The sequence below is a fragment of the Lathyrus oleraceus genome, chromosome 5 (genome assembly GCF_024323335.1).
Source record: "Lathyrus oleraceus cultivar Zhongwan6 chromosome 5, CAAS_Psat_ZW6_1.0, whole genome shotgun sequence".
NCBI classification, from domain to species: domain Eukaryota; kingdom Viridiplantae; phylum Streptophyta; class Magnoliopsida; order Fabales; family Fabaceae; genus Lathyrus; species Lathyrus oleraceus.
In genome coordinates this window covers 537,621,381-537,633,742 of record NC_066583.1, presented here as the reverse complement: position 1 = coordinate 537,633,742, position 12,362 = coordinate 537,621,381, and the positions used below count along the sequence as shown (strand labels likewise).

Below are 12,362 nucleotides of genomic sequence, written 5' to 3'. Positions count from 1 at the left end.
GCATCTAGAACCACATACGACTTTCCGCGATTCTGATTACCATTTCTCTTAACACTACCACTTTTGTGATGAGTAGATCTAGCACAAATATCTTCATCATAGATACAAAACTTATTACCAGCACAAAGAACTGAATATCTTGGTACCCAAAGAATTATTTGATTTTTGGATGCAAATCACTCTCAAACTTGATGCATTTTGATTGTTTATCTCCTACCCCATTGTAATGAGGGAAGAACCTAGAAAACTCTTTGAATTTAGTAGCATAATCTGCAACAGTCATGTTCCCTTGCTTTAGGTTAAGGAACTCGATCTCCTTCTTGCTATGAACGTCAGTCAGGAAGTACTTCTCAAGGAAATTGGTCTTAAAGTTCTGCCATGTGATCTCAATACCTACAACTTCCAACCTCTTATGAGCATTGTCCCATTAATACTCCGCTTCCTCATCCAGCATACGAGTATTGTACAGGATCTTCCGGGCATGTGTTCAAGTCATCACTTAGAAGATTTTCTCGATCTCTTGCAACCAAACCTGAGTACCCTCTAGATCATACCTTCCCTCAAAGGTTGGAAGATTATTTCTATGAAACCTGCTCAACCCACATGATTCTCCACCTTCAGCCCATGGATTCTGCTGAGTTTACAAATCATATCCCATCACATGAGCCATAGCTTCCAAAGCCATAGCGATTGCATGATCGTTTCTTCCATCCATTTCTATGTATACCATCAAACAACCATGATCTGACCTACTTTGATACCAACTATGTAACACCCTATTTCCTGACTCACAAAATAATACAATAATTCAGATTATTTTTCATCAAAGGGTGCCACATATTCTCAAAATAAAATACATGTCATTAAATTAAACAACTCGCAGCAGAAAAATAAAACATTAAACAATATCTTCACATAGTCTCATCAAATGAAATTAACTCAAATAACATCAGTTTTTGAAATGAACACTGTAATTCTGAAAAGAAAAGAAACAACGTCCCAATCCCATGTGTTACAATACCAGATCAATACAAAGGGTACTAGACAAAACGAAAAAACAAAGAAGAAGGCAATGACCACCATTCTTCCATACAACAACATTACATGCTACCTGTATCTGCAACATGGGCATAAAAGCCATGCACAAACAAAATAAAGGGGGTGAGAATAATCCTCACAAATGTTAGCGGTGAAAGTAAACAACAAGACATTTATAAAAATACATAAATCATTCTCACACAACAACAACAATAATACAATTTAAAATGCATATGCAAAATGCACAAACTTCTCCTCCAATATGCATGTGGTATCGGGTTTTGGGCTTCAAAGGTATGTTACTAATTTATCCATGTCTCCGGTTCCTATCTGAACTGTGTCCCTCTCTAGACATGAGACCGACATGATTCCTCTATGAACCTGACCTCACTCGACCAAAGTCCTACCTATCTCTAATATATATGTATGCATGATTATGGCAGAAAACAATAATAAAACTTAAAGAATCACCAAAATTATTCTCAAAATTTCATACTCAAACAGGTTCGACTCTTGAACCATACATTCACAAATTATCAGATCTCACTGTAACTCCCCTGAATTACTCAACTCAAAATATGACTAATGTCATACCGCAATTTTGACCATCATTCAATAAATTGATAGATACATTATGGCATTCACATCATTTGCATATCATAACATGCATTTCATCTTACATAATGCTTAAAATATTGATCGAAATAAATTTTCAGATTCGCAGACAGACTGGTCAAACTGATTCTCAAATGTACTTGAAATTAACGGACGAAAATTTCAAAATCGAGCTTGCAGACGTCAATTTGATCAATCTACAGTTTGCATAGTTTAACTTGGCGTTCTTATTTTATTTTTTTGAACTACTTTTTCGGTCGCATTTTAAAAAGTCTAAGAGTTTTAACCAGTCATTTTTTTTAATTTCAAAATTTGATCAAAACTTATATGTTTCCGAGAAGTTATTTCATTCTGATCATTTTGGTGCATTCAGTTTAGTTTTTCTAACACTTTTGTGCCCAATTTTTATTCATTTTGAATTCTTTTATTTTTATTTTCAAAAAAATTGTTGAAAAAATATAAATAGAGACAAATGTGAGGTCATTTGATTTTATTTGTATTTATAAGAAATTTATAGAATTTATTTCATTTTTATTGTTTAACCTATTTTAATCCCATAAAATATCTAAAAGAATGGTACTATGATCTTTAAGTGTTGGTGAAACCCTAGCTACACCATATAGGACTCTTCATCTCAAAATGTGAAAAAAGAAATAAAAAGGAACCAACACTCTCACATCTAAAGCCACATATAATATGATATTTTTCTTCATTCACTATTACCCCACTTCATTTGAATTCCCTATAAAACAAGAAAAAACAAACAATACATATTCTCTCTTATTATTTTTATCACCATAAAAAAGGCCATGTACATCACCACCTACAACTTTTAAAAACCCTTCAACCGTGACTCTTCATACTTCATTGCCAAAACATTTGAGTCGCCTCCCTCCAATACTTCTTCATGAACCACAATACAAACATCCCAAAACAATAACTAACAAACCTTACAAACACCATGTGAACTTCCACCGGGTGATATGTCTTGTGACTGTATATAAAAATTTCTCATCAAAGATAAAGTCATCGTCTTTCATTAATAAACCAGTCAGTGGTTTGGTAATTTTCGAGAAGTCCTTGATAAAGCGTCGGTAGAAACTGGCGTGTCCTAAAAAGCTTCGTATTTCTCGTACGGTTTTCGGAGGTTGAAGATTCTCTATAATTTCGATCTTAGCTTTGTCTACTTCAATTTCTTTATCAGATACTACGTGTCCTAACACGATTCCTTGTTGGACCATGAAATGACATTTCTCCCAATTCAAGACGAGATTCACCTTTACGCATTTTTCAAGTACCATTTCAAGGTTTGATAGATATCTTTTGAAGCTCTCACAAACAGAAAAATCATCCATAAAGACTTCCATAATGTTGTCTATAAAGTCAGTGAAGATTGACATCATACATCTTTGGAATGTTGCAGGAGCGTTGCATAGTCCAAATGGAATTCTTCGATAAGAAAATTTACCATAAGGGCATGTGGAGGTTGTTTTCTCTTGGTCGTTAGGATGGATAGGAATTTGAAAGAATCCTGAATAACCGTCTAGATAGAAGAAGTGGGAATTCTTAGTCAATCGTTCAAGCATTTGATTAATAAAAGGTAGAGGAAAATGATCCTTTTGAGTGGCTTTGTTTAGTTTCCTATAATCGATGCACATTCTACTTCCGGTCACAACTCTTTGTGCTATAGATTCGCCCTTCTCGTTCTTAACAACTGTAACGCCCCCTTTCTTGGGTACTACATGAACGGGGCTAACCCATTGACTATCGAAGATCGGGTATATGATTCCTGCATCTAATAACTTCTTTACTTCATCCTTCACTATAGTACTTAAGATTGGGTTGATCCTTTTCTGGTGTTCTCTAGAGGTTTTACAATCTTCCTCTAGCATAATGCGATGCATACAGATAGAAGGACTTATTCCTTTTAGGTCGGCGATGATGTAGCCTAACGCAGTTGGATATTTTCTTAAGACATCTAGTAACTTTTCAGTTTCAATATGTGCTAAGTCTGCATTGACTATTACAGGTCTTTTAAGTTCAATGTCTAGGAATTCGTATCTTAGGTTCTTGGGTAGTATTTTTAATTCTAAGTCTGGTTTCTTCAGGCATGGCATGTGGTTGGGTGTAAGTGCTAAGCATTCACTTAGATTGTCATTTTGGTATGGTTCACGCCAATTATCATCTTCAAAGATTGGAGGGATTTGGATTTTCATTATATCAGAATATGTGGTTTCTTGCATCTCCATCTCTCTTACGCACTCGTCTATGACATCAACTAGATAACAGGCATCGTATATAGCTAGCTCTTGTAAGAATTGTGTTAAGATGAATTCAACTTTTTCTTCTCCAACTTCGAATGTTAGCTTACCTCTTTTCACGTCTATTATGGCTCCGCGGTAGCTAAGAATGGCCTTCCTAATATAATAGGTGTACTGGCATCTCTTTGATGTCCATGATTATGAAGTCTCTAGGAATGTAGAATTGTCCTACACATCCTGGGACATTCTCTAGTATACCAACATGATATTTGATTGAGCGGTTAGCTAGTTGAACAAACATCTTCGTTGGTCTTAGTTCTCCCATGTTAAGCCTTTTACAGATGGTTAAGGGCATTACACTAATGTTGGCTCCTAAGTCGCATAGAGCTTTGTCTATGACGAACTTTCCAATGACACAGGGTATGGAGAAATTACCTGGGTCTTTTAGTTTGGGAGGCATGTTATTTTGGATTATTGCACTACATTCAGTAGTAAGTGTAACTATTTCGTTATCCTCGATCTTTTTCTTATTGGATAGGATCTCTTTAAGAAACTTGGCATAGGAGGGCATTTGTGTGATGGCTTCTGTAAAGGGAATTGTAATATTCAGTTGCTTCAGAAGTTCAACAAATTTCTTAAATTGCCCTGTAGTTTTAGAATTTGCGAGTCTTTGAGGATACAGAATGGGTGGTTTATAAGGTGGTGGAGGCACATAGGGTTTTTCTTTCTCTTCGGCCTCTTGGGTATTATCTTCCTTCTCCTTCAGTTCACTTACCTTTTCAGTTGTTATTTTGTCAGGTTTTTGGTACATGGACGGACTTTGGAGTCTTGGATCTACGGGTTCGTCTAGTTCTTTTCCACTTCTCAATATAACGACATTTGCATGTCCTTTTGGATTAGGTTGTGGCTGTCCAAGAAATGTGCCAGCGGGAGCAGCAGTAGATGCTTGTTGTTAAGCCACTTGTGAAATCTGTGTTTCAAGAATTTTGTTGTGGGTGGCTAAGGCGTCTACTTTGCTCGCTAATTGTTTAAGTTGCTCACTAGTATGTATGTTTTGGTTCAAGAAGTCTTTGTTTGTTTGAGCTTAGGTAGCTATGAAGCTTTCCATCATTAGTTCAAGGTTGGACTTCCTAGGCATGTTAGAAGCATTATTAGCTGGCTTTTGATATCCAGATAGAACAGCGGGTGCTTGGCCAGGTGCATACAGGATATTATTGTTCTTATACAAAAAGTTAGGATGGTTTTTCCAACCTGGGTTGTAGGTATTCGAATAAGGATTTCCTTGTGCGTAATTTACTTGATCAGTGGAGACTCCTGTTAATATATGACATTCTGGTGTAGTGTGTCCAAGAATTCCACATAACTCACAGTTTGGAGTCACGGCAGCCACAGTGGTTGCGGGTGGTATGGCCAAGTTGTCTAACTTTTGAACAAGGGCATCTACCTTTGCATGGACATGGTCAAGGCTACTGATTTCGTACATTCCACTTTTTGTTTGGGACTTTTCTACTGGAGTTCTTTCACCTCCCCATTGGCAATGGTTTTGGGCCATGTTTTCAATGAGTTGATAGGCTTCGTTGTATGGTTTGTCCATAAGCACACCACCCGCGGCATCGTCTACTGTCAGTCTTGTGTTATACAGAAGCCCATTGTAAAATGTGTGAATGATCACCCAGTCTTCGAGACCGTGATGTGGATATATCCTCATCATGTCTTTGTATCTCTCCCACGCGTCGTAGAGAGATTCTGCATCTTTTTGTCAAAATCTGTTGATTTGAGCTCTCAGTATAGCATTTTGCTTGGCGGAAAATATCGGGCTAAAAAAATGTTCTTCAATTCTTCCCATGTAGTGACTGAGTTGGATGGCAAGGATTCCAACCAAGCCCAAGCTCTGTTTCTTAGAGAGAAAGGAAAAAGGCGTAGTCTTATCGCATCTTGAGATACACCATTCACCTTCACAATGTCTGCGTACTGCACAAACTTGGTCAAATGTTCATTATGGTCGTCTATAGGATTTCCAGCAAATTGATGCTATTGGACAACTGATAATAATGAGGGTTTCAACTCGAAATCGTTTCGATTGATAGCAGGGGCATCAATGTTGTTGTGAGGTTCTTGCTGGGACGGGATAACGTAGAACTTAAGAGGACGACTCTGTGGTTCTACTGCAGCCATGGTTGATTTTTCAACTAGTTCAGTAGTAGGAAACAAAATATCGGGAATATTGTACCTTCGTTGGTACTCTAGTATTCGGTGTCTTAAATATAAGAAACGCTCTAACTCTGCGATTGGTGGTGCTATGTTTTCGCCTTGTGAGCGAGTACTTGGCATACAACCGGGAAAGGAAATTAGTTTTTACCTTAGTCTATACTGCGCAACGAAATAATCACACTATTTGACTAAATCAGGTCCCCGGCAACGACGCCAAAAACTTAATACGTCTCGTGACTGTATATAAAATATAGTCTATCGGGTACTTGACTGCAAGTGCACAGTCCATTCGTTTTAGTTTTAAAAGATATCGAACCCACAGGGACCGATGGTCAAACTAATGTTATCGATGTTACTATGTTTAGCTAAGTAGATGATTTTTAGAGGTTTGGTTGAACAAAAATTAAATCCAAAGGAAATTAAGTTTTTAAGAGAATATTAATAGAGGGATATCAGTATGCAACGCATTAATCGTCATGGATTTGATAAGTCACCGGTGTATATTTTAATTACCAAATATCTTTTAGTAGAAAATACTCATTTAAAAGGCTTTATCTCACACTCTCGTGATTGTTGACTCCGACTATACTTTTAAGTCAGAATGTATGCTCTCGCTATCCCATTTGAAGTTAAAAATACTTTTTGAAAATAAATAAGTTCTAATTGCTTTTAAAGTGCTCTCGCTGTTTTTAAAATCAATGCCTAGTTTTTACTATCCAGTTCGACCCTCACGCTCTCGTGATTGTTGGTTCTCACCTTAGTTAATTCCCCACTCTCATGGAAAAACCGTATTAAATAGCTTCTCACTCTCGTGACAAATTTAATTAAATTTAAATTAAAAACAACAGCCAAAAAGATTATTTGAGAAAAGAAGTTTACACCGATTATTATTAAATCCCGTCTAATTAAATTGTTTACATACCGATACCGGTAGTTTAGCCGACATGTTAATTAATGCAAACACAGACGAACATAAACAGACCAACAGTAAGGCAAACATGATTAAATAATAAAGCAATAATAATAATAATTGAATAAAAATCTGGAACTTGGATTAATCGAATATTGCTTAATCTTGAAGTACTTGAGCAGTCCTCCACAGGTCCGTAGGATTCTGCTTCTTCGAAAAAATTGCTTAAACTAAATTAAATAATTTGTAGTAGTTCCCCAGTGTAGGAAACTACTACTTTTGGCTAAATGAAAAACGAAAAGGGAAGGGAAAAATCAAAGCTCTGAACGGAAAGGTAAACAATTGCGATAAAAGAAAACAATGTTGCTGAAGAAAAATAATAGAAAAAAATTGCAGTGGAAAATAAATGCAGAGAGAAATCTTGAAAGTTGGCTTCAGGGAGGAAAATCAAGCGTTCCCGTAGGTTTCCAACTTCCATCCTTTTATAGTATCCATTTGGTCTTCATAGTTGAGAGAAATAAGGGTGACTTGGTTGAGTGAGAGATTCACGGGAAAGTGGGTTGAGGAGCGAAAAAATGGGGCGTGTGGATCACTTCTGTTGAACAATTCATTCAGCTTCTTTTGGCCTTGTGACAGTTGTGGTGGGCCTGTGACGTTCGTCACAACCAGGGCGTGACGACCGTGACGAGGCTTGTGACAGTCGCCACCTGCACAAGATTTGTATTTTCTGGTTTTTCTGCTGTTTCTCTTTTGTTTCTTCTTTTTTTCCTTCCTTTTCTATACTTTGCACATTTAAGCATGTGGATTGAAATACCTGCAAAAAAAATCGAACACTTGTGGAATAATCGGAACATAAATGAAAATGGTACGATTTTTGAATGTAAATCAAGGCAAATATACGATGTAATTTCGCGTTATCACCGGGCACCACAAGCCACCATAGAGAAAACCTCCGCCATAACATCCACCGTCCTCCATCAAATCCTTCACGTTGCCACCACCATGCATCAAACTTACACCATTTCCATACAATACTTCCTTCCGCCAAACATTATGAACGAGGTTTCTCTTAGTACTCGATTATCTTGACCTTTTGTCGAATGCTTTCTCCGTACACTTATATATATATATATATATATATATATATATATATATATATATATATATATATATATATATATATATATATATATATATATATATATATATTATACTCTCAAGTCCAGGGTCAGAGTGATGGCTCCACCACTAACTCCTACTTATAAACTTCTCCACATCATCATCAAAAAGAAGAAACGGAAAAAGTATTGGTGCACAAGGTAAAGAAAATGAAGATGGAAGAAGAGAGAATAACAAACTTCCATTACTCTTACAAAACGGTTACACCAAATGGTTATGCACACCCATTATACACTACACTACTTACTATTAACAATTAAATCGTTTATATATACAAACAATAATGTCACGTAGGCAAAATGCTAACATAAACTTTCTAGGTTAAGCTTAACAAAACTAATACTACTAATATTACTGAATATGAATTATTTCTAACACCTTTCCTTAATTCATATTCTGCTAATCAAAACTAACAACACCAATTTCTTACCTCAAGTGGAGAAATTGATTAGTCTTGATTGCTTTCGTTAGAATATCTATCAGCTACCTTTGAGTGCTAAAATGCATAGCATTTAACACTCCATTCTGAACCTGACTTCTCAAAAAGTGATATTTAGTCTCAATATACTTGATTCTCCCATGCAACTATAGGTTCTTGGCAAGATTGATTCAGATTTGTTATCAATCATCAGCTTTAGAGGCTTGTTTACCTTGATCTTCAGATCCTGGAGTAAATTCAGAATCCGAATAGCTTGATATGCAGGCATAACACTTGTAATATATTCAGCTTCACAAGTTTACAAAGAAACAATTGGTTGCTTATTGGAACACCAAGAAATAGGACTTCCCAGATACTTAAACAAATATCTAGAAGTACTTCTTATATCAACTCTGTCTCCACACCAATCAGAGTCTGAGTAACACACCAACGTTGAATTAGCTTTTTCTCCAGAAGGGAGCAAAACTCCATACTTCAGAGTCCCCTTAATGTACCTCAGAATCTTGGTAATGAGACCACTTCAGTTTACTCATGAATCTATTAACCATTTCAACTACATAGCAATGTATCAGATATGGTATTACACAAATACCTCAGAGATCCAACCAATTGATTAAAAGTTGTAGCATCTACATCATCACCTTCAGGATCAGAATCCCATTTGTGATTTGTTTATGAAGGCGTGACCACAACCTTACAATTTAGCAACTCAAATCTCTTTAGAAGCTTAAAATGCATACTTCGACTGATGCAGAATGACAACCTTCTTAGAGTACAAAATCTCCATCCCTAGAAAATGTCATATTTCTTATATCAGTTATCTCAAACTCATTCTTTAGAATCTTCTTGAGCTGAGCTATCTCATGTTCACAACTTCCTGTTAGAAATATGTCATCAACATACAGACATAATAGAACCATATTTCCTTCAGAAGTATGCTGAATGTAGACACCATACTCCATCTCACACTTTCTGAATCCTTGGAGCTTGAAAAATGAATAAAATTTTCATATTCCAAGCTCTAGGAGCTTGTTTCAGTCCATACAACGCTTTATGTAACTTGTACACCATCCATCCTAATTACTTTTCATAAATCCAGGAGGTTGTGACACGTATACCTCTTATTGCAATGGACCATTCAGAAATGAAGATTTCACATCCAGATGCATTAGAGGCCAATTCATTTTAGAGTTATTGCAATCACCAGTTTGTTTGTCTCATGTCTCGCTACAAGAGAAAATACCTCAGAGTAGTCTAACCTAGGTTTTTATAGAAAACCTCTTGCCACTAACCTTGCTTTGTGTTTTCCAATTGATCCATATAGCTTCATTTTCACCTTGAAAACCCATTTGACGTTGTTGGCTTTCTTATCCCTTGGAAGCTCAGTCAACTCCCAAGTCTTGTTTCTTTCTATAACCTCGAGTTCTTCTTTCATGGCCTTCAGCCACACTTTCATCTTGAGCACTTTTTCAGTATTTACTGGTTCATAGTCTACTAAGATGGCACACTAAATGAGTTCTCCTTCAGAGTCTACTTCAATATCTTGCAGCATGTCAAACTCTGCAAGTCGTTTTGGAATGTTTCTAATTCTTTGTGCACTATGAACTAGTTCAGAATCTTCTTCAGATGCTGGAACAATATCAGATGTTGAAACCCCTTCATTATCATCTTCAGAGGCATGACCACCTTCAGAGTCAGGATTTCCACCAGATTCTGAATCACCATCAGAATCTAGATCAAAATCAGATTCACCTTCAAAGTTACACTCGCCTTCAGAGTCAGACTCATCTTCTGATTACGACTCATCTTCGGAAGCTTTAGATTCTGAAGTATCTTCAAATGTTTCCACAACACCAGAGCTAGATTGAGATTTACTCTAATCCCACGATTCTTATTCTTTCACAATGACATCTATGTTGAATTCAACCTTGTTAGTGACATGACAATAAAGCTTATAAGCATCTGTACTGTGGTACCATATAAGCAACATAACTCTGCTTTTGTCATCCAACTTTCTTCTCTTAGCATCTAGAACATGTTTGTAACAAACAAAACCAAACGCCTTCAGATGACTCACACTTTGATTATCTCCAGTCCACTTCTCTAAAGGAACAATTTCCTTCAGATTTTTGGTTGGACACCTATTGAGCACATATCTTGTAGTGGCAACAACTTCTCCTCACAAGGTGTGAGGGAGATTCTTCTCCTTCAACATGCTCTTTGCCATGTCAATCAAAGTTCAATTTCTTCTTTCAACAAGACCATTATGGTGAGGATTGTATGGAGCAATCACCCCATGCTCAATTTCATTCTCCACATAGGACTTTATGAACTCTGTAGAGTTATACTCACCTCCACCACCAGTTCTTAGAACTTTCAGCTTCTGACCACTCTAACTCTCAACCTTGATTCTGAATTTCTTAAATTTAACAAACACCTTGTGTTTGTACTTTATAAGGGATACCCACATTATCCTTATGAACTCATCAATAAATGACATAGGGTATTTATTCCCTCCAAGTGAAGGTATTAGAAATGGTCCACACACATTAGAATGCACCACACCCAGAGCATGCTTTGCCCTTGGAGACATTTCAGATGCAAATGGTAGTCTTGGTTGCTTCCTTGTCATGCACACATTGCATGACTTCTCTGGCTTCTTAATTGTAGAAATTCCATTTACCAACTTCTTTGAATTCAGATGCCATAAGCTTCTGAAATTCAGATGACCAAATCTTTTGTGCCACAACTCACTTTCCTTACAACACTTGTTGCACTGAGGCATTCAGATTCTGCAGTTTTAACATTCACTTTGAATGTTCTATTCCTCCCCTGTTCTGAATTCATAATAAACTTCTGATTAAAGTCATACAACTTCAAGTTATTGTCCTTCATGGTAATTGAAAATTCTTTCTTATTTAATTGACCTACACTCATCATATTGCTTTTCATGATAGGAGCATACCACACGCTCTGAATCAACGTTGTTTTACCATTTTTTAAAACTAATCTGACAGTTCCCATTCCTTTAACATTGAGGTATTTATCATCAACACATCTGATCTTTGTCCTTTTTCTAAAGTCAAATTCAACAAACCATTTATTATTTCCAATAAGATGATTTAAGCAGTCAGTCTCCATATACCACCAGTCTTCCAAAAATGCATCATCGAATTCAGAAGTCATCAATAGCACATATTCAATATCAGAATCTCCTATGGCTACGTTTGCTTCTTCTGACTTTCCTTGTTTGACCAATAATCAACAGCGAAGTGGCCAAACTTCTTACAACAATAACACTGAACTTTCCTATTGTCATACTTCTCCTCCCCCTTTCTAAGCACTCTTATGCATTTCAGAAGTTGAGATTTCTGACTTCTAAACACCACCAGATCTTTTATTTTCTTCTGACCATGAATGCTTATGATATTTCTTACCAGAACCTGCTTTCAGAACCTGCTGCTCTACCTCCATTTCAGAGTTTCTCTTAGTCAGACACAACTCTTGTGCCTCCAGACCACTTTGCATCTCTTCAATTCTCATGGTGCTAAGATCCTTAAAATGTTCAATTGCTACCATAATATAATCAAACTGAGGAGTAAGAGATCTAAGTACCTTCTCAATGATCCTTTCTTTAGAAAAAAATTCTCCACACGACTTCATCTCATTTGTGATCAGAATCACTCTAGAGATATAGTCAGGTACATTT

General features: G+C 36.5%; 1 non-coding gene across 1 annotated transcript; it reads left to right on the top strand.

Moving 5' to 3' along the window:
- The first annotated feature begins 5,596 nt into the window (after positions 1–5,596).
- Positions 5,597–5,703, top strand: LOC127088744 (small nucleolar RNA R71). The gene has a single exon (XR_007790566.1). It is a non-coding gene; the product is annotated as a small nucleolar RNA R71 (small nucleolar RNA).
- The last annotated feature ends 6,659 nt before the right edge of the window (positions 5,704–12,362 follow it).